This window comes from Mus caroli, chromosome 8, assembly GCF_900094665.2.
Source record: "Mus caroli chromosome 8, CAROLI_EIJ_v1.1, whole genome shotgun sequence".
In the NCBI taxonomy this organism is placed as follows: domain Eukaryota; kingdom Metazoa; phylum Chordata; class Mammalia; order Rodentia; family Muridae; genus Mus; species Mus caroli.
Window position 1 is genome coordinate 6,024,342 of NC_034577.1, and position 22,023 is coordinate 6,046,364.

Genomic DNA, 22,023 nt, shown 5'->3' on the forward strand with positions numbered 1-22,023 from the left:
AATACCTCTCCTGGGCATATATCCAGAAGATGTCCCAACCGGTACGAAGGACACATGCTCCACTATGTTCATAGCAGCCTTATTTATAATAGCTAGAACCTGGAAAGAACCCAGATGTCCCTCAACAGAGAAATGGATACAGAAAATGTGGTACATTTACACAATGGAGTACTACTCAGCTATGAAAAAGAATGAATTTATGAAATGCCCAGGCAAATGGATAGACCTGGAGGGCATCATCCTGAGTGAGGTAATCCAATCACAATAGAACTCACATGATATGTACTCACTGATAAGTGGATATTAGCCCAGAAACTTAGAATACCCAAGTTACAAGATACAATTTTCAAAACACATGAAACTCAAGAAGAATGAAGACCAAAGTGTGGACACTTTGCCCTTTCTTAGAATTGGGAGCAAAACACCCATGGAAGGAGTTACAGAGACAAAGTTTGGAGCTGAGACAAAATGATGGAACATCTAGAGACTGCCATACCCGGGGATCCATCCCATAATCAGCCTCCAAACACTGACACCATTGCATACACTAGCAAGATTTTGCTGAAAGGACCCAGATATAGCTGTCTCTTGTGAGGCTGTGCCGGGGCCTAGCAAACACAGAAGTGGATGCTCACAGTCAGCTATTGGATGATCACAGAGCCCCCAATGGAGGAGCTAGAAAAAGTACCAAATGAGCTAAAGGGATCTGCAACCCTATAGGTGGAACAACAATATGAACTAACCAGTCCTCCCCCCCCCTCCCCCCAGAGCTTGTGTCTCTAGCTGCATATGTATCAGAAGAGGGCCCAGTCAGCCATCATTGGAAAGAGAGGCCCATTGGTCTTGCAAACGTTATATGCCTCAGTACAGGGGAACGCCAGGGCCAAGAAGTGGGAGTGGGTGGGTAGGGGAGTGGGGGGAACGGTCTGGGGGACTTTTGGGATAGCAATGGAAATAAAGAAAATACCCAATAAAAAATGAAATAAAAAAAAGTTTTCTGCTAATTTCAAATCTCAAACCACAGCCAAATAACAGGTACAAATCTTATTCTAGACTACCATTTATTTTTCTTCCTTGTCTTTCTCCCCATACCCCCACCCTTCCCCAGAACCAAGTATTCATAGGGGTCTCCCACTGAAGTACTAACCAGGCCCAACCCTGCTTAGCTTCCAAGATAAAGTGAAATCAGGTGTGTTCAGGATAGTATGGCTATAGACTTAGCTGCTAGTTCAAAGCATCTGCTCCTGCTCCGGAGAAGTAAAGGTCTGTCCAGTTCTCCAGCAGCCCAGCCATGCTACAGTGCTGCCTATGAGCAAAGCCAACTGGTCTGGACTGCTTTCTACCCTTGGACCCTTCAGCCAGTGAGCAATGTAGGGCCACTCCTTCATGAGCCTCCCTCCTGTCGGGTGTGCGGGCCCATTTGGCTCCCTTGGAGCCATTTCCTTGCCTTCAGTTTTCAGGCAGGTTTGCAGCAACGTTCTTCAGATGGTTGAATGACAAACCCTGTGTCCCAGCTCAAGATTCTGAGAAGTAATTGCACAGTGATCCAGACATCTACTGCTCATATTAAATAGCACACAGCAGGCCATTTCATTTGCCCACCTCATTTATTCTCATCTGCCTCACACAAACAATTCAGAAATGTCTATGGGGGCAGAAGGACAGGCAAGCAATCCTGACCAAAGAGAATAGCATAGGAGGTATCACCACACCCATTTAAAATTATACTAGTGAATCATAGTAATCAAAACAGCTTAGTTATACTGGCACAAAAACAGACACATTGATCCATATGATAGACCAGAGGACCCATATGCAATTCCACAAAACTGTAGTTACCTGATTTTTGACAAAGATATCATAACTACACATTTAACAAACAGTGCCAGGAAACCCAGATTTCAGCATGCAGACAAAGGGAATGAATGACAGCCTTACTTCTCACTGTGCACAAACTCAACTTTCTTCAAACACGCCATCCTTAAGGTGTATCTTCCTCACTTGTTAGGGTTGTCATAGAAACCAGTGCAGGCATGAAGCCATATGAATACAAAATGCTGCAAAGTATATGTTTATATATCACCGGAAGCTACCTAAGCAAAACATTGACGGTAGTTGAAGTTCTGGGTTCCATTTTGTATGCTAAACATTATTGTGGACTAGAGGGCTCCAGCTGTGTAGCATAGATGGGGAGTTTCCTTCCGTTGATTTATTCACTCACATAATCACCATTTAAAAAACACTTATCCAGTGCTGATTACATGTGGATACTGCCCAAAGGGCTGCTGTGCAAATGTGCCTAGGCAGGAGATGTCCTTATGTGGGGTGAGTCCTGGGGTATGTGTTAGAGCATAGGGAGAAGAGAGTCATCAGACAGTAACAATGGATAATGAAAGAGATGAGGCATTGCCTGAGAATGGTATGTGCTTCTGAGAAAAGACAAGACATGTAGCAGAGGGTCTACTGTGGGGAAGACCTTCCTGGGGAATTGCAAGCAGATGACTTGTAAGGCAGCAATGGGAGATCCTAGAGAAAAACTTTCTGGGACAAGGAAGCAGAAAAGATAAAAGGAGGAGATGGAAACAGACTGTACAGAGAGCTGGACCTGAATGAGGTGCATGGTGGGGGATCAGGTGACATCACAGGTGGAAAGGCATCAGAACCAGTTCTCAAATGGAAGACACGGGGACACCTGGAAGCCGAGAACCTGGCTTCTGTACACACGATATGTGGATTCTTCTCCAAAACAGAACATGAATAAAGAGCCATGCTTTGGTCATTCTCAGAGCAGATTTTTGATTAGATCTTGTTCCCAACAAGGCATGTCCCTCTTCTGAGAGGAGCAATGGGAAGAGATGGCTGTCCACATGGAGGAGGGAACCTGCCTAATTTATGTCATTTTTTTTGCTAGGGACCAGATGGTGGCTCAGTGGATGTGCAAGGCACAGGCAAGTGCATCTGTCTTTCCTGCTTCATGGAACATTGCTGGATGCTTCTAAAAGGAACACAGACCCTGCATGTTGTGAATCCTGTCTGCATTTCCAGGTTTATCTCTCAGCATCTCAGTATCTCTCATCTTCCTTCACTATTCCTGAAGGGGCCTCTCAAAACTTTCCAGTTTAGTGACACAGGCTGTCACTTCTGCATTTGCTCCTTGTATTTGCTCTGAAGGCAATGTCCTTACCACAACCCCACATCATAAGCGTTAAAAGTCAGGTGAGATTGTGCTGGTAAACTCCATTAAGAAACTCTCCCAACAGCACTCCAGCCTTCACCCTGACCAGGGATGTCCATGCCAGACCAGCATGGCAGTCAGTGTGTTTGTTAGCTTTTATTTCCCTAATAATTTACACAAACTTCTTTAGTGTCTGAGAAAGGCAGTTGTCAAGTATGTGTCAATATGTATGTGTCAAGTATACAAATATTTGAAAATTATCACCCAACTTACTCTTCTATTATGGTTGTTTTGAACTGATTCTGATCAAACATCCTTGTGGGAACATATTTTATCTCCAGGGGTATTAGACTATTGGGCTATTTAAATATTTATAAATTTCTTGGCCTTATTTATTGTGGCATTACCTGGTGAGCAAAGAAGGCTATTGTTTAAAATTATAATTGGCAGATCTTTCTGCAAGAGAAGAAGACATGTTTACATGGTGTTGGAGTTTATGAAGACTGATATCTCAACCACCAAGTACCACAGTATTAGGGGGTAGAATAAAACTAAAAGTATAAGAGGATAACATTGACAGAGCCCAGAGATAAACTGTGGAAAGCAAGGCTGTTTGAATATGAGTACATGTAATTTCAACTGTGGAAATCCAAAAAGGGAACTTGTCTTTTTTTATGTTAATATTATATTTTAGGTCAGAGTAATAACATGTTGGAGTGATTTAATCAACCTTCCTGGTGCCTTCTCATAATCAATTAATTGATCAAGTATTCATTTGCTTTGTAAGATTTGATATTGAAGATATAAAAAAGAACATATCAGGGCTGCGAGGTAAGTCATCCATCATGTCCTGGAAATTCATCTATTCTGTATCTGACAATTTCCCTGGAGCCGCTTCCTCAGGACTTCATTTGCATACATACTTTTCTAAGAATAATACCTTAGTGAAGGAAATACATTTTGCATATTTGATTCACCACCAGGAGAGACTTCAGAACCATAATAAAGGAACTAAAGGAAAAACAAAGTTTCTAACATCAGTTGAGCCCCTGCTGGGCCTTCAAGCCAGCATGAGGTGGGCCATGGCAGATCCTAAGTAGAAGGATGAGGCATTTCAGCTGTATCCAGCCCACCAGATCAACAGATGCACTAGGTCCTCTAAGTGACCCCAGGAGGTGGATGTCTTCTGGGTTCATTGTGAGTTTACAGGAATGGTAATGTAGAAGTTCAGTACCAGGCCTCAAACCATGCCTTGGAATGCAGTGAAGCTGTAAGGTAAGGAAGCAACAGGGACCCAAGTCCCGAATTGTGGCTCATTTTATCAGAACAAGTGAAAGGAGACACTAGCAGCAGGCTCTACTGAGATTTCAGTGATGCAAACTGCATTCACTACAGGCAATGAGCTGAGAGCGTGGAGCATACTCAACTCTGTTTAATGACTGGTCCTTGTCACCAAGGCTGCATTTTTATAAAAGATTATAATAGTTTGTCAAGTTTACACATAAAGTATTACATTTCACTATGGAATTACCAACCATAATTTGTTGCATCCTTTCCCCTACCCTCCTCTTCTGCCATACACCCTTTCTTCTTCGTAGCCTTCCATGTTTAAATGATCGCTCTGCTTTAAACCAAGTGTGGTCAGCTGCCCTCTTTCTTCCCTTCCTCCCAGCTCCTGGTCTCCTTTCTAGTGTTATGAACTATACTTAGTCTCATATATACTTGCTTAAGGCTAAGATCAGTGTATGAGAAAGGCTATATGGTATTTGTCTTTCTGGGTCTGGATTATATTCCTTAATAAAATAATTTCCAGTTTTGTCTATTTGCCTACAAACATTATAACCTCGTCTCTCTGAACAGCCAAGTAAAGTGCTATTGCACACTGGAACCACATTGGCAGGACCTTTTCTCTGTCAACGGGCATTCATTCAGGTTCTACTTCTTTGCTGCTATGCATAATAGAGCTGTTGCATCACAGTTTCATATCTAGATGTGTCCAGACACACTGCATCAACAGACATTCTGCCCAACAGTTTTGCAATTTGGTAAGCTTTCTTGAGACTCACATAGCTTGTGTTTCCCTTGAGGCTCCTCTGGCAATCATCCACTATAGGTACCAGGGACAGTTATCAATAGCAGAGACGTGCAATCTCTTTTCCAGCATCCTGTCACTTCATGCCCTCTTTTTATTTTTTTTTCCACCAATGATGCTATTTGTACAGTGTGTTTCCATGAAAAGTGTGAACACATGCACTCATTTATAATTTAATATACAGTGGGACTTTCAAACCCTCATGCTTAAATTGATCAGCTATTGTGCAAGTCAAGATCCATTTGATAACAGCTAAGAAAAGAACAGCTAATCCACGAAGGGGTGTTTCTTTACAAGATAGAGAGATATTTCCTGTAGAGTAATGGCAGTTAGAACAGTTGGAGCTCGGAAGATCCAAACCCCAGTGCTCCGATAGCTTAGATTCATTATTTAACCACAATGAAGATATCATGTCTGCTTTCCAAAGACCAGAAATCAGCAGCAGCTCAAACTCGCCTGACTCAATTCTCTGTTGAGGAACAGTGGTGTGGCATAGCCTTGACTTTACAGCAAGGAAGAGGACAACAGTACAGGCCTCAAACCTCCTAGCCTGGATGTAGGTGGCAGTGTTTCCAGAGACAGTTAGACATCTACTGTCCCTATAGACCTTCCATATGATTCTCTGTGTTGGAGTCACCCAAGAAATATTAGTAACCTTGAAACCTGATATCACACAAAGACCGTAGATCCCAAATAACCTGGAGTGGTATCAGCAATCAGAATTCTTCAATACTTAACATTCAGCACTCAACTCAGTATTTAGCAGTCAGCACATGGCACTCACAGCTTTAAGTGTCCTAGCTTATTTCCAATGAAAGCCCAGTCTAGCAGGCCTAGATCTGAGAGCTGGTGGGGTCCCCAGTCCAGCAGTATCTGTCTTGTCTGGGTACATACTGGGAAGGATAGGGCTCCGTGACCCGGAGCCAGAGTCTTATTTGAAATTTATCACTGTTTCTAGATATTTTCATGCATAGTTAACAGTCAAAATCACAGATTTAACTCTTTATGACAGCTAGTGAACACTGTCAGTTCTAACCTATGAAATTCTATTTTCATGCCAAGTGGAGGTCAAGTTTCATGACTTCCCCTCTCGCTACCTGTACAACAATAGTTCTGGGCAATTAAACACTAGACCCCGTTATGTTCAGTGCAGACCGAGGTGATTGTTGCATATATTGCAGGATGCCTACTTTGTTCAGTCACCACAATTAATTTCTGATTTACATCAACCAGCTTGCTTCTCCCGGAGGCACTAAAGGTGTTTCCTATGGCTGGTAAGACGGAAAAGCACCTGCTACCAATCCTGATGACCCGAGTTTGATCGTCTGCGCCACACCGCAGGGGAGAATCAACTCCTAACAATCGTCCTCTGACCTCCATGGGTATATTGAGGTAAGTGTGTACATGTATATACACAACATAAACATGTAATGAATAAGTGTAAAAAAGACCAAAACTCTATCTTAGATTGTACTGGCTAGGTTTTTGTGTGTGTGTGTCAACTTGACACGAGCTGGAGTTATCACAGTAAAAGGAGCCTTCCTTAGGAAATGCCTCCATGAGATCCAGCTGTAAGGCATTTTCTCAATTAGTGATCAAGGCGGGAGAACCCATCCCTTGGTGGTAGACTTGGGTTCTATAAGAGAGCAGGCTGAGCAAGGCAGGGGAAGCAAGCCAGTAAGGAACATCCCTCCATGGCCTCTGCATCAGCTCCTGCTTCCTGACCTGCTTGAGTTCCAGTCCTGACTTCCTTTGGTGATGAACAGCAGTATAGAAGTGTAAGCCGAATAAACCCTTTCCTCCCCAACTTGCTTTTTGGTCATGATGCGCTGTGCAGGAATACAAATCCTGAGTCAGACATAGATAAATGCCTATGTATTTCAGAAATATGTCCATGTTCTGTGACAGTACATACCTGTGCATTGTAGTGGTATATACTCACTGCACACTGTGGAGAGAGATAGAGAAATGATATCTATCATAGCAACTCAAGTTGGAAAAATCAAAAGAGAGGTGGAGAGAGGACCTCCCAGCCTGAGAGCTTGTGAGGGAGGATTACACAGTCTGAGAGCCTGGAAGGGAGGACCACATAGTCTGACAGTCCAGCACTCCAGGGCTAGAGCCCAGGATGTATCCTTGTATATAGGCTCAGTCACAATCCTTATCTCAGAGGAGCCCTGATAGTTTCAATTAGAACAGGCTTCTGTGTTCTGCCCTCAACTAGGGTTGTCAAGGAAAAGGAGCTTGCACAGAGACCCCATACCTGAATTCCTGCCTTGACACATTATCCCATGAACATAGATGTAGCAAGGAAGCAGATAGCACATCGAGTGTGATAACTTAGCAGATGCCACACCAGCTGTCAGCTCAAAAGTGGGGTCCTGTGGTTGGCTCTGAACTTCTTTCCAGACTTAGAGCACTTCACCAATGGAGATTCAGGTCCTGACTTGCTAACTTGACCTTCAGATCAGAGCAGGAGCTAGGGTCTTCATTCTGTCCTGTGGAGAGGTTTTGGGAGGGCACTCATGATTGACAGGAGGGCAAAGTGCCATTTGGTATGAGTTACAAAGCTCAGATAAACACCTGGGCAGAAAGGATTGTTTCCACAGGGGAGGCAGCTGACTGGATGAAAGCAGAAGGGGGGTGGAAAGAACTGTGGAAAAAAGGCATCAGCCTAATTTAAAAATAAGTTGTAGAATGCATGATTGGCAAGCTAGTGGGCTATAGGTGAATAAGCAACTCCCACTCAAACTCAAATAACATTGTCATTCACAATTAGGTTCCAGGTCTAGGTCAACTAGAGGGAAGCTTCCAAACAATGAGAAAGGGCAAGTTCAGGGCACACAATGAGCAGATAGCATATGTACCTACCTACAGGGTCTCAGAAGAATCACACTGTGTGTAGAATGGACAGAGTGGGAAAGTGGAGAGAGAAAAAAAGCTATTCAGCAGAGAACTAAATAAATGTGTATGATTTAAAACATGGCTGCCTAGGGCAGAGGCATCTATACAGAGGGAGAATAAATGAAGAAATGGGTGGTTCTATTTTCTTCTCCATCATTTGCATTATTCTGATTTTCATATGAAACATTTCTCATAGCAGGCATGTAGACTGCAGAGGGCAGACTTGTAGGTCATTGCCTCCACCTTGCTTGAGATGGGGTCTCTTTGTTTAATGCTATGTATGCCTGGCTAGCTACTGAGGAATCTCCTGTCCTTGTTGGCTCTTTTGTCCTGGGAGTTCTGGGACTGCAATGTACAGTAGCATGCTCATGTTTAGGCAGGTGCTGGGGATCCGAGTCAGGCTCACTCTCACAATTGCTGACAAGCACCCACTGAGCCCCCTCCTATGAAAAGTTAACTCCTCTTCACATACACAGAGACTAAGGGAATAACCATCCAATACTAACTAGAGAGCCCAAAGTACAAGAGCTGGATTTGAGCTCTAGTCTAATTGACTGTGAGCCTCATAGTTCTTTGATTTAATCACAGACGTAAATTCTGCTAAGTAATTTAAGGATCCTAAGATGGGAAGGGAACCATTTAGATGATGTATTTGCTGGGAAGCAGTGGTCCTAATTTTCTGGAAAAGAAAGACTAAAAGGTTATCTCAACTACTTCAGTGTTTAGAGCTTCTTTTTGAGTAAACATGGTTTTAAACAAACACTCATGGAGAAAAACAGGGATAGATCTGGGCCCACCCACATTGAGTCTCCATCCCAGCCTCATTCCACTTCTGCCTACATGGCCACTACCAGGAATTTGTTTTTAAACTTCAAACAAATATTTCCAGCCTCCCTGTTTTCATCTTTTGTGCAGTAAGAGATCATTCAACCCCATTGCTTCCTGCCATCCTATGCCTGTACAGTGTGATCTCTTCGCTTTATCTGTTTTCTTCAGAGGTGGACAGATGGGCATAGGAGCTTCTGAGATTACGTAATTACATAGAGGACTATGAGTGGTTTTGTTGATGAGCAAGGAATACAATTGCTGGATGTTAAAATACACAGAGGTTTGCCATTGGAAACCAACACACCTTCAAGCCACTCTACTCCTTCATATTTCTCAAAACATAGTTGTCCCACATGCTCACCAGCACTTATACCTGTTTTAATTTTAGCTAATTTTTACTAATACCAGTTTTAATTTTAGCTGATCTGCTGGGCAGAGAGGCAGCCAATTGGTTTTTAGCATGCAGTTTTTTGGTGATGACAACAACAGGCAGTAGATGTTCTATCACACAGTAATGTAGTTTGAGTAGCTGCAATGATGGTGGTCCTCACACGTGGTCTGTCTACTGATTTCTTTCATGGATGAAGAACTTATTCTCCCAGTCCTTTTGGGTGTTGTTTGGGTTTGTTGTGTCTGCCAATATTGACAGTTTGCATTTTGCTAGAAAATTTTTTACTCTATTTGAATGTTTATGCTCATTTCCATCAGGTGAATTTGATGACTTACTGGGAATTTTTCAGTATCTGTAGAATCTATAGTGTGTCATTTTCTCTCCCCAATATTAACAGTGTATGAGACTGTGCGTATGTCTGTGTCTTGTTCTTCATCCTGACTAGTCTTGTGAATTATTTTTTTTTCAAATTTATTTATCTCTACAGTAACCATGTTTAGAGTTACAAACTGCTATGTTCTAAATTAAATTTAATATATACCAGCTCTTATAAATTAATATATGAATCTACATTTTAAAATATTTTGTAAGCTTTGTCTAACCTATGACGTGAATATTTTATTTATTGATTTTTTTCTCTTTCCATATTAGTTATATCAGGTTATAGATGCACAATTTCTTCTAAGTACAGATTGTATGGCTTTCTGTAAGTTTTTATCTGTCGCTTACATGTTCCTTTGCTTATCACGCTGTTTATTACCCCTTCAAACAGTTGTGACTTGTCTTGTTACACAGCTCATGGTTAAGTATAATCTTTATTCTTAGTTACTAATGAAACCATTTTATGTGAATCATGATTGGCATAATCTCTTTGATTTTTCAATAAAAAACAGAAGCACCATACATTCACCAATTGAATGAGATGTCTTCATTTAGTTCTATTTAATCATTTCAAGGGTATAATATAAATTGTATAACATTGACAGCTGTCTTTAAGAACTTATCAGTAAAACTATGGTCTCTCTATAAAAATCCATGCAACAACCAAAACCCTAAGGTCAGTAATATTCTGGTTTGGGTTAGTTCTTTTCTGAAGATAGGGAGTGTGAGCTACCCAAACTACATTACTGTGTGATAGAACATCCTCACAGCTTGTGGGGGACATAGTCTTTTGCCTGCTGTTGTCACCAAACAACTGCATGCTAAAATCCAAAACCCACAATCATGTTATATAACATAATGTTTCTTTAAAAAAAATTACAATAGCCTTTGCAAATTGAGATGAATTCTACATATGAATGATGAAGTTTCACTTATAGGAATTTATTCCATTGATATCATCATTCATGTCAATAAAGGTAAACACTGGAATGTTCTCTATAATGTTACTTATTAACTCAACTGGATAGTGTCCTAAGGACCTGTCAATAGGGAACTGATAACATTAGTAGTGCAATCCATATAATCAGTGAACTGCTGTGTAGATGGGGGTGTAGGATCCAACACAAACCACTACAAAAATTCATTCATAAGAAGCTAAATTCAAAGTAAATAAATCCCATAATAAGGAATCTCTGAGGAAAACATGGCTTGGAGATGCAACTGGATGTGTGCACATGCCCTGTATTCAGCACCAGAGCGCCAGACAACATGGGAGTGTAAGCTCCATCCCTGGCTCTGCCTGCTATCACTGTCTTCTCCAAACCAACAGCATCCCTGACCTCACACCTGTCCCATCCACCTTGGAATCATTGTCTCTCCCACTGGCTACTTTCCCTTATGTCCTTTGGAAGTCTGACATCTCTTTTCTTCATTACGGAATGACATTCCATTGTATGGCTAGACCAAGGTCTGTATATCCATTTACAGACCTTGTACGTACATTTGGTCCTTTAGACTAAACATTCAGCTTTGTGTATGAGCTTTTAACTTCTTTGAATAAACATTGAGAATTGTGCAAGTTGGAGAGGATGGTAGGAATGCATATGGGTTTGTAAGAAGTGAGCAATCCCGGATCCAGCGTTGTTCTCCATTCCACATCAGTGAGTGTGTGTTACTGCTGGCCGGACTCATTGCAAGATGTGCTGCTTTTACTACTGATGCATTTGCCTTCTGTCTGAATTAGTGTTTCCTAAGGACATCCCAGGCTGAATACCTTCCCACAGGTTGCCAGCATCCGACTTTCTTCTTCGATGAGGACTTTGTTCAGGTCTCTTGGTCTTCTTTGATGGGTTGTTTCACTAGTGATATATATATATATATATATATACATATATATACATATATATATATACACATATATATATGTGTGTGTGTGTATACATATATATGTGTGTGTGTATACATGTATATGTATATATGTGCGTATTTTTTTTCCAAGACAGAGTTTCTCTGTGTAGCCCTGGCTGTGCTATAGCTTGTTCTGTGGACTGTGCTGGGATTGAACTCAGAGATTTACCTGTCTTTGCCTTCAAAGTACTGGGATTAAAGGAGTGCACCTCAAGCTCTGCCTCAATTTTTTATTCTGCTAATAGCATTTATTTGAATGTTGGATGAATTTGCTTCCTTTTGTTCTAGAACTTTTAGATGTGCTGCCCATCTGCTAATGTATGCTTGCTCCAGTTTCTTTTTGGAGGCACTCAGAGCTATGAGTTTTCCTCTTAGGACTGCTTTCATTGTGTCCTATAAGTTTGGGTATGTTGCAGCTTCATTTTCATTAAACTCTTAAAAAGTCATTTCTTTCTTTATTTCTTCCTTGACCAAATTATCATTGAGTAGAACACACGTGTATGTGTGCTTTCTATTATTTATGTTGTTATTGAAGATCAGCCTTAGTCTGTGGTGATCTGATAGGATGCATGGGATTATTTCAGTATTTTTGTATCTGTCAAGACCTGTTTTGTGACTTAATATATAGTCAATTTTGGAGAAGGTACCATGAGGTGCTAAGAAGAAGGTATTAGGATAAAATGTTCTACAGATATCTGTTAAATCCATTTGTTTCATAACTTCTGTTAGTTTCACTGTGTCTCTGTTTAGTTTCTGTTTCCATGATCTGTCCATTGATGAGAGTGGGGTGTTGAAGTCTCCCACTATTGTTGTGTGCAGTGCAATGTATGCTTTGAGCTTTAGTAAAGTTTCTTTAATGAAAAAAGTGGTTATTGTTCTTTTCTTACAAGAACTTGCAGTCTCAGGGTTTGTGTGACTAGCTGGATTACTCATATACAAGAATTCTGGAGTCTTGAGTTAAACATCTGGAGATTAAAATGCCCACAGAATTGGAGGACATAAGGCTGTTCTCTGCCTCCACTGAGAAAGGTCTCAAGCAGCTCTCTGAGGTGTCATAAGCAAAAGCAGTAAGAACGTTTGCATAAGTGGGTTTGAAACATGTTGACAGTGTAGTCAGAGGGTAGAACCCTCATAATCCTATGAGTTAAAATGTTGGTGTATTTAAAATAGATAAATCAGATGTTTAACTTTGGTAAACACCCAAGTTGCAGACATGGGTTATAAGATTAATTATCTCATACTAAATTGCTTTCACTATGAGGCATACTTACTGAATCTTGTATATATTTAATTTTACTGAATTTTTATTTGCAAATAAAACTTTTCATGGAGAAAGGTCAGAAAATATTATGATTCATTCTTGAGGAGTACCTCTGAAATGCCATGGTTCTGTTAACAGAACTTAAGGGAGAAGCCCTCACACAACAGTGACAGTTCTGTGGATCCTTCAGTTTATATAACAAACTCTTGGAGGAGACTTTATATTTTGTGTCACACTGTGTCCTGCAGCAATGTGGAAACAATGGTTCCCAGCACAATGACACAGACATGTCAAGTCCTGTCCACTTGAGTTACCCAGTGTGACTGCTTTCCAGGTCAACTGTGTATGTAAAGGAAGGGCTACAATTCCTGCCCATTAGACCAGCCAAGGTCTTAGGGGCCAACAAGGACCAGCTGCAAGGCCTATACAATGAAGTTGCGCCATCTGCTGGCTATAGCTTTAAGTTTTTAGCAAAATGAGGCCATTGCCAGATACTTAAGGATTATAAATTCATTGTTCAACCTGACATTTAAAATGTGATACATTTACACAATGGAGTACTACTCAGCTATTAAAAACAATGAATTTATGAAATTCTTGGGCAAATAGATGTATCTGGAGGATATCATCCTGAGTGAGGTAACACAGTCACAAAAGATCACACATGGTATGCACTCACTGATAAGTGGATATTAGCCCAGAAGCTCAGAATACCCAAGATACAATTCACAAATTACATGAAACTCAAGAAGAAGAAAGACCATAGTGTGGATACTTCTATCCATCTTAGAAAGGGGGAACAAAACACCCACGAAAGGAGTTACAAGTGTGGAGTAGAGACTGAAGAAATGACCATCCAGAGACTGACTCACCTGGGGATCCATCCCATATACAATCACCAAACTCAGACACTATTTTGAATGCCAACAAGTGCTTGTTGACAGGAGCCTGATATAGCTCTCTCCTGAGAGGCTCTGCCGGTGCCTAACAAATACAGAAGTGGATGCTCACAGCCATTCATTGGACTGAGCATAGGGTCCCCAAGGAAAGAGCTAGAGAAAGGACCTAAGGAGCTGAAGGGGTTTGCAGCCTCATAGGAGGAACAACAATATGAACTAACCAGTACCCCAGAGCTCCCAGGGACTAAACCACTAACCAAAGAGCACACATGGTAGGACTCATGGCTCCAGCTACATATATAGCAGAGGATGACTTAATCAGACATCAATGGTGGGAGAGGCCCTTTGTCCTATGAAGGCTCTATGCCCCAGTGTGGGGGAATGCCAGGGCCAGGAAGCTGGAGTAGGTGGGTTGATGAGCAGGAGGAGGGGGCGGTGACAAGGGAAGGGTTTTTTTCAGAGGGGAAACTAGGAAAGAGCATAACATTTGAAATGTAAATTAAGAAAATATCCAATGAAAAAACAAAACATAAAAGCATATGACATAAGAAGTGATCATTGGTTTTCTTGTTTCATGTATAGAGAGGATAAACTTGGTAAAAGATTTATAGTGTGTTCACCAACTTTGCCTTTGGTATTTAATCTACACTTTCTTAATCCTGATTTATTTTATTTGAGAAGCACAATAACAAGGAAGTGATAGCCCTGAGCATGCCGAGATACTTCAACCTCATGCTGCTGTCGTTACATGGTATCAAGTGTCAAATCACAAAATCCAATCTTGGTTTATCTTATTTGAATGAATATCCAAGGTTGCCATCAGTATTTATATCTGACTTGATTCTGTGTATGCAGATGAGGGATCCTCTACCATCGATGCACACAGGGAAGTACTAAAAACAAAACCTCAGTCTATGGATACAAAATAAACCTAGATTGAAAGCTAGCAGGCAAGATGCAGGGGTGAATTAATTACCTTAGGGAGGGAGGCAGCATTTCTGTTTACTTCTCTCTTGTCAGGAGGTGTCACAGTGTGCCCACCCACGCTCTCCCCTTCCAGGACTGTTGCTGAGGCAGCAGAGGTATCGGCTGCTTTGTGTAAGTTCCTAGGAAGCATTCCATGAAGCCACATCTTCAACAACATGTGGGAGGATGACTGGGCTTCAAGCACTAACAAGCTCTAACAGGGCTGAGTCAAAGACAGGAAGATGGATGGGTACAGGATTCCATCTTAGTGTTCAGAGACATAGGGTTACTCTCTAACACAGTACACATAATTTCAAATTTGGGAGATCATCTGTGTTGATGCAAGAGAGGTACTCAACTAAAAAAATTCCTTTATAGGTACAATCTACTTACTTTACAGAAAGATGATTATTCTTTGCTGGAAAAAAAAGTATTATAACGCAGGAGTTGCTTCAAATTCTGGTCTTTAACACCCCCTAAAAAGCTGAGTACCCTCTGTGAGTTACCTGGTTCATGACTGTTTTTGAAATGATGATCTAATCTATGTATTGAGGTGACTGGACTCCCTGGGAGCTGACAGTGTTCTCCTGTTTTATCCTTGTGATTATGTGTGATGACATGTTCTCATCTCCACTCTAGCCTCAGGTACACAGTCTGTTTTAAGGTCTCCTGTGTGCTTCATGACTTCTGAAACACTTAAACATGTTTATTAGAGAAACACCTCCTTAAAGATTGCTAAATATATTATTTCGTGTGTGTGTGTGTGTATGTGTGTGTTAGAAGTCCTTAAGATCATACACCAATATTCTTTAAGGTTTTTTTTTTCTCCCTTGAAATAACATAGTCACAAATTCTGGGGCTTAGGATATAGAGATTTGGGAAACAGTGTTATTCCCAAAGCCTGCACTGCAAAAGCTCTTATCTATCTCACCCATGAATTGCCTTCAACTCTCTCCCTATTCTCTTCAGTCTCTAAAGATCTTAGCACCTACTTGAAAGTCTGAAACCCTTGTTTCCAAAACCCTGTGCTTTGCTGCTTACTACTTTTTCATTAGGCATGTGTGAGACCAGGGCTTATCCATCCCGAAAAACAATTCTCTTCTTTGGTAGATGTGGGACGCTAACAAGCAGTACACTCGGTTCCTCAAACGCTGAGAAAGGCCAATGAGCTCCTAAGGTTGTAGCATAAAATGTACATAGACACACCTTCTATTTCTGGTCCGTATCTTTTTGCTTTCCTGCCCCACTCTTTCTGTCTCTTCATTTCTTTTGGATGAAGAGGCATGATTCCCTGCTGTGTAATGTTCCCAAACAGATGAGAATTCTGCCTGCTCTTCCACACTTGCCTGATGTGGCAAGTGTTCATTTTATCTTTGCAGTAATCTTCGAATGACTGTTGTGATTATCCACTTCTCACAACAGAGAAAACGTCAACATGTAGAACCATGAACTGACATGATGCCTCTGAATCCTGTTTGGAACTCAGTGTTGGCCCTCGGTTCACCAAAAGGGGATTGTGTTTATGTGACTCCATCAACAACATCCCCAAGGGAAGAGGGAGGGAAGTAGGATATTTATTCTCTATGGTTATAGATTTGGCATCACTGTGACTTTTCCTTCAATCGCTGGGAAAACACTTCAAAGGGAAACCACTTTTGATTATGTAAACTTGACTGAAAATGATAATTCCAAACACCAGCCACAACAGCCCTTCCTCTTAGTAACTTAATGTGTTCTTTTTGGCTTGTATCACAGAACATTTGAGGATTAAATTCACATGTACCATTAAATTTGCTGAAATCCGTCAATGGAACCACTGCATTGTGACTGTTTTGTTGCTCCAGATACTCCAAAAGGAGACAAACATTGTCCAGATACAGAATTATTAAGCCACATTTACTGCTTTGGTTTAACACCTGAAACCGAATGTCATTGCTCTTGTTATAGTGGAGTATAATGATGATCATGTCTGGTAGCAACATGAACATCAGGAATCTGTGGTGATCTACAGAAGACCTTAGCCAGCAGTTAGTTAGATGGAAGAAGCAGAATAATTCAGAGGATGGGGATCATAGTCTAAGGTAATGACAATGATTGTTGATGGCTCCTTAGGTGGAGGAGCTGGGTCTGGAGTTCTTTATCTGAGAGTTCAGTCACCATTATCTCTTGATGCGGATGCATGGGATGGCTTGAACATTTAGGACCGAGGGTATGGACTCTCCAGTGTTGGACATCCTGGGCAAGAGCGTTCCTCTGGTACACTTGCTTATGAATCACCCATGTTCCTCTGAGTAACCTCATCAAGTAGACATAAATGCAGTGGCTATTCTGGTCAGCTGGACCATTATCCAGTCAATATGCCTCTCTATACCTCTATCCAGGAAAATTTATGTTCCTTTTCAAACAGCCAAATATACAAGAACTTTTCAACAGAGACAAAGTGGTTATAAAAGAAGTATAGAAACAAATATGGCATGGCCTTTCCAGTGAATAAACTCTAGATATATAAATGACAGAGAGGGACTTTATGTGGGGTGGGGCAGAAACCAAGCAGTGGGAATCAGGGTGCTAGACCATGGTGGGTGGGTAATGGAAGAGAAGGTATATATGACCACAGAGGAGTGATATATAACTAGGAATGTACCATAATGGACCCAATTATTTGTATGCTAAGTAAAACATTTAACAACAAGAAATTTGTCNCCTGCCACAAAAAATAAAATAAAATCAATAAAATCTCTCCAGTAATTCCCCAAACACCCAGATCCTATCAGATAATCGCCAAACTTAAACTATAATTCGAGTAGAAACTCCTTTATATTATAATGTTTTCCTTCTCAGTTACAGTTTATTGTGTTACTTTTCCTGTGAATATGGAAGAGTATTGATACTGAAAAAAAACTTCTTAAATAAAGGCCTTTTCATGAAAAGTAAAGCCCCTGGAGAATAAATGCCATGTATTCCGACTAGCAAGAGGCGCTCTGTCACCTGAGGACACTGGGTTTCTGTCAACAGGATAGAGGTGTTTGTGTTGCTCATTTTCCTCTCCCAGCTTTGTTTTTCTCCTTACCTTCTTACCCTTGAGCATCCTCAGACAGACTGAGCATTTTCCAAAGTCACTAAATCAACCATCTTAAAAATGGGCTTCACCCATTTCATTCCTTTATGAATCTAGTATAAGACATTCTAAGATCCTTATCCTTGATGAACAAGGAAAATAGATTAAAGGAAAATCTATGTACCATAATGATGACTGATTTGGGAAAAATTCCCAAAGGTACAGGAGTGACTTTTATATCTTAGGAGAGACCAGCAGCCATCTGGTTGGACTTAAGGCCCACTCAACAGTAGGAAATACCTGGTAATATCAACCTGACTAACTACCCACAGCTGGGGAAGTTAAAGACTGCAGGAGAACCTAATACTCCCCATTCTGGTAATGTCAACCTGACTAACTACCCACAGTTGGTGAGGTTAAAGACCCTGGAGGAGAACCTAATACTTCCAGGTTTGTAAACCAGCATAATTTCTAATTGCATCCTAAGACTTACTCTTATGTGCAGCGTAAATATAGCTCTTACTACTCACCATAGAAGAATCTTCTTTTAACAGTAGACAGAGAGCATCTCATAAAGACACAGAGAACAGCTCCCTGGAGGGGGTCCAAACCCACTTGATAAATCTACAACACAATTCCTTCTACTGAGCCCCAGAGAACACCATGGGAGACAGTACAGAGAGACTGTAAGAGGCAGCGGACAAGGCTATCTGTTGGAGACAGTGTCTGTCATCTGTGTATGAAAGGGAAGCTACACCTATACAATCTCAATCAACAACACAGTCATCTAAACAAGACCAACTCAATCTCAGCATCAGTTGACGAATAGATGTGGACTTGGAGCATTGTGAGAATATGGCTCCACTCTGAGATAAAGAGAAATAGACAATGGCTACCAAGATAGGAAAAAGCAGTCTTCTCCTTCATAGGTTATCAAATACCAAGCAGTTGGTCCTAAATGCATGTACATATGAGTAACATGGAATGGACTCAGGATACACACACAGATTTCCACGGGGGGGGGTGAAGGAGGGAGGAATGGAGGAAGAGACACTGGCGGATAGAAATGGAGATCATCAATGTGAGAGGGCTTAATGGAAAGAAGAGAGGAGTCTAAGGTGGAAGAGGAGAGGAGGGGAGGATCTGAAATACAATACTATGTATGAAAGACTCAAATATATTTTATCTTTTAAAACAGTAGGTCTTTGAATTTTATTACAGCTATATATTTTCAGGAACCTCTGGCTCTTTGATTTTCACCTTCTGCCTCTATGTAAACCAGACATCTGGATGAAATAAACCCTTTTCTTTTGATGTATGGGACTTTTACAGAGCCCACACACAGCACTGTTGGCATAGGATAAAAAGTCTTCTCATCCTGCTGTTTACTGGTATACATGTGTGGGAGTCTGATATGTGGGAGAGGGCAGAGAGAAGCCAGAGAAAGCTACTGGCTATGCAAAATAGATGTAAATCCAGCTCTATAATACACAAATGTCCAAGGTATTGAAAGGCAATCTCACCTCCCATTTCCAAAAGGTATGTGGCAAAAGGTAAGAAAAATATGGTTAAAAAAATGAAAATAAAAAAATGGTGAAAATAAAAAAGTCATCATTTAATTGGATTAAAATAGTATCATTTGTCAATAATAATTTTACCAATGCTAAAAGAAGAATGAGGTGTTGACTGTGATTTAAACATAACATTTAGAAACTGCAGTGCTATAATTATGTATAGGAAGATCACATGCAATGTCAGAGGAGAGGGCTCAGACATCCAGATAGCACCTGATTGGTATGCTTAGTTTACTAACTTGCTCCACCAGAATCCCTTGCTATTTAGTCAACAGATTTTTTTTGAAGGATAATAATTTAGAAAATTCAAGTCATTATATAAATCCTTGAAACAAATGAAGCCACTTTAGATATTCCGTGAAATTTGAATATCTGCCTTGAGGATTGGTGTTTTCCTAAAGCATTGTTTAAACTGCACAGCAATTCTTAGATTGCATTCGTTAAATTTAAATTGCAAAATCATTGCATAGATGCTGTGTGCACAGAGGTGTACACAGCAGCCTTCTGCCTTGTTTTTGTTTCCTCTCTTGAGGATGCTGAGAGCAGTCGTATTTGAAGACAAATATACGTGAATGTTGGCAAATAGATTTTAAAAGGAATAAATATTTCTATGAGTTTCTTTTTTTCAGTTTTAAAAATCCATTTGGAGCATTAAACATGATAGAAGTAGAAAAAAAAATCTCGTATGAAGTCCTCTATAAAAGGAAATTGTGACAAGTTCCTGATTAGACAGAAAGTGTTCCATCTCCAAGGGAGAATAGTCAGTGTAACTGTGGCTTTATAGAATGAACTGGGTAGAGCTCCTTCTGTTTCTATTTTGTGGAATAATTTGAAGAGTATTGGTATTAGGTCTTCTTTGAGTGTCTGATAGAACTCTGCACTAAACCCTCTGGTTCTGGGCTCTTTTTGGTTGGGAGACTATTGATGACTGCTTCTGTTTCTTAAGGAACCTGGCTATGGGACTGTTTAGATGGTTCATTTGATCCTGATTTCACTTTGGAACTTGCTATCAGTTTAGAACATTGTCCATTTCATCCAGATTTTCAAGTTTTGTTGAATATAGGCTTCTGTAGTAGGATCTCATGATTTTTTTGAATTTCCTCCGTTTCTATTGTTATATCTCCCTTTTTCATTACTGATTTTATTAGCTTGAATACTGTCTCTGTGCCCTCTAGTTAGTCTGTCTAAGGGTTTATCAATCTTGTTGATTTTCTCAAAGAATCAGCTCCTGGTTTTGTTGATTCTTTGCATAATTCTTTTTGTTTCTATTTGGTTGATTTCAGCCCTGAGTTTGATTATTTTCTGCTGTCTACTCCTCTTGGGTGTATTTGCTTCTTTTTGTTCTAGAGCTTTCAGATGTGCTGTCAAGCTGCTAGTGTATACTCTTTCTAGGTTTTTTGATATTGATGTTGATGTTGTTGTTGTTGTTTTTTGTTTTTTGTTTGTTTGTTATTGTTGTTTGGCACTCAGAACTGAGTTTCCCTCTTAGCACTGCTTTCATTGTATCCCATAAGTTTGGGTATCCTGTGCCTTTATTTTCACTAAGTTCTAAAAAGTCTTTAATTTCTTTCTTTATTTCTCCCTTGACCAAGTTATCATTGAGTGAGGCATTGTTCAGCTCCCAGTGTGAGCTTTCTGTTATTTTTGTGGCTATTTAAGACCAGCCTTAGTCCATGGATTTCTGATAGGATGCATCAGATTATTTCAATCTTCTTGGATCTGTTGAGGCCTGTTTTGTGACTGATTATGTGGTCACTTTTGCAGGAGGTGTCATGAGGTGCTGAGAAGGAGCTATATTCCTTTGTTTTAGAATAAAGTGTTCTATAGACATCTGTTAGATCCACTTGGTACATAACTTCTGTTACTTTCAATGTGTCTCTGTTTAGCTTGTGTTTCCATTGATGAGAGTGGGGTGTTGAAGTCTCCCACTATTATTGTGTGAGATGCAATGTGTGCCTTCAGCTTTAGTAATGTTGTTTCACCTACAGGGTTGCAGAACCCTTCATCTCCTTGGGTGCTTTCTCAAGCTTCTTCATTGGGGGCCCTGTGTTCCATCCAATAGCTGACTGTGAGCATCCACTTCTGTATTTGCCAGGCACTGGCATAACCTCACAAGAGACAACTATATCAGGGTCCTTTCAGCAAAATCTTGCTGGCGTATGCAATAGTGTCTGGGTTTGGTGGCTGATTATGGGATTGATCCCGGAGAGCAGATGCTGGTGAGGATGTGGAGAAAGAGGAACACTCCTCCATTACTGGTGGGATTGCAAGCTTATACAACTACTCTGGAAATCAGTCTGGCAGTTCCTCAGAAAATTGGACATAGTACTACCGGAGGATCCAGCAATACCTCTCCTGGGCATATACCCAGAAGANGTNCCAACNNGTAANAAGNANACNTNCTCCACTATGTTCATAGCAGCCTTATTTATAATAGCCAGAAGCTGGAAAGAACCCAGATGTCCCTCAACAGAGAAATGGATACAGAAAATGTGGTACATTTACACAGTGGAGTACTATTCAGCTATTAAAAACAATGGATTCATGAAATTCCTGGACAAATGGATGTATCTGGAGGATATCATC

At 40.6% G+C, this 22,023-nt stretch overlaps 1 protein-coding gene and 1 long non-coding RNA gene across 3 annotated transcripts in view; both read right to left on the reverse strand.

Moving 5' to 3' along the window:
- The window catches only part of LOC110300456, a 125,379-nt gene extending 117,590 nt beyond the window's left edge, over nt 1-7,789 (reverse strand). Inside the window, exons 1-2 of the long non-coding RNA XR_002378570.2 lie at nt 7,531-7,789; nt 7,183-7,215 (exon numbers count right to left, since the gene is read on the reverse strand). This is a non-coding gene — a long non-coding RNA (uncharacterized LOC110300456). The remainder of the gene's footprint in view (nt 1-7,182; nt 7,216-7,530) is intronic.
- Nucleotides 1-22,023, reverse strand: part of Fam155a (family with sequence similarity 155 member A) — a 533,107-nt gene that overhangs the window by 332,590 nt on the left and 178,494 nt on the right. The gene's annotated exons all lie outside the window — the stretch shown is intronic.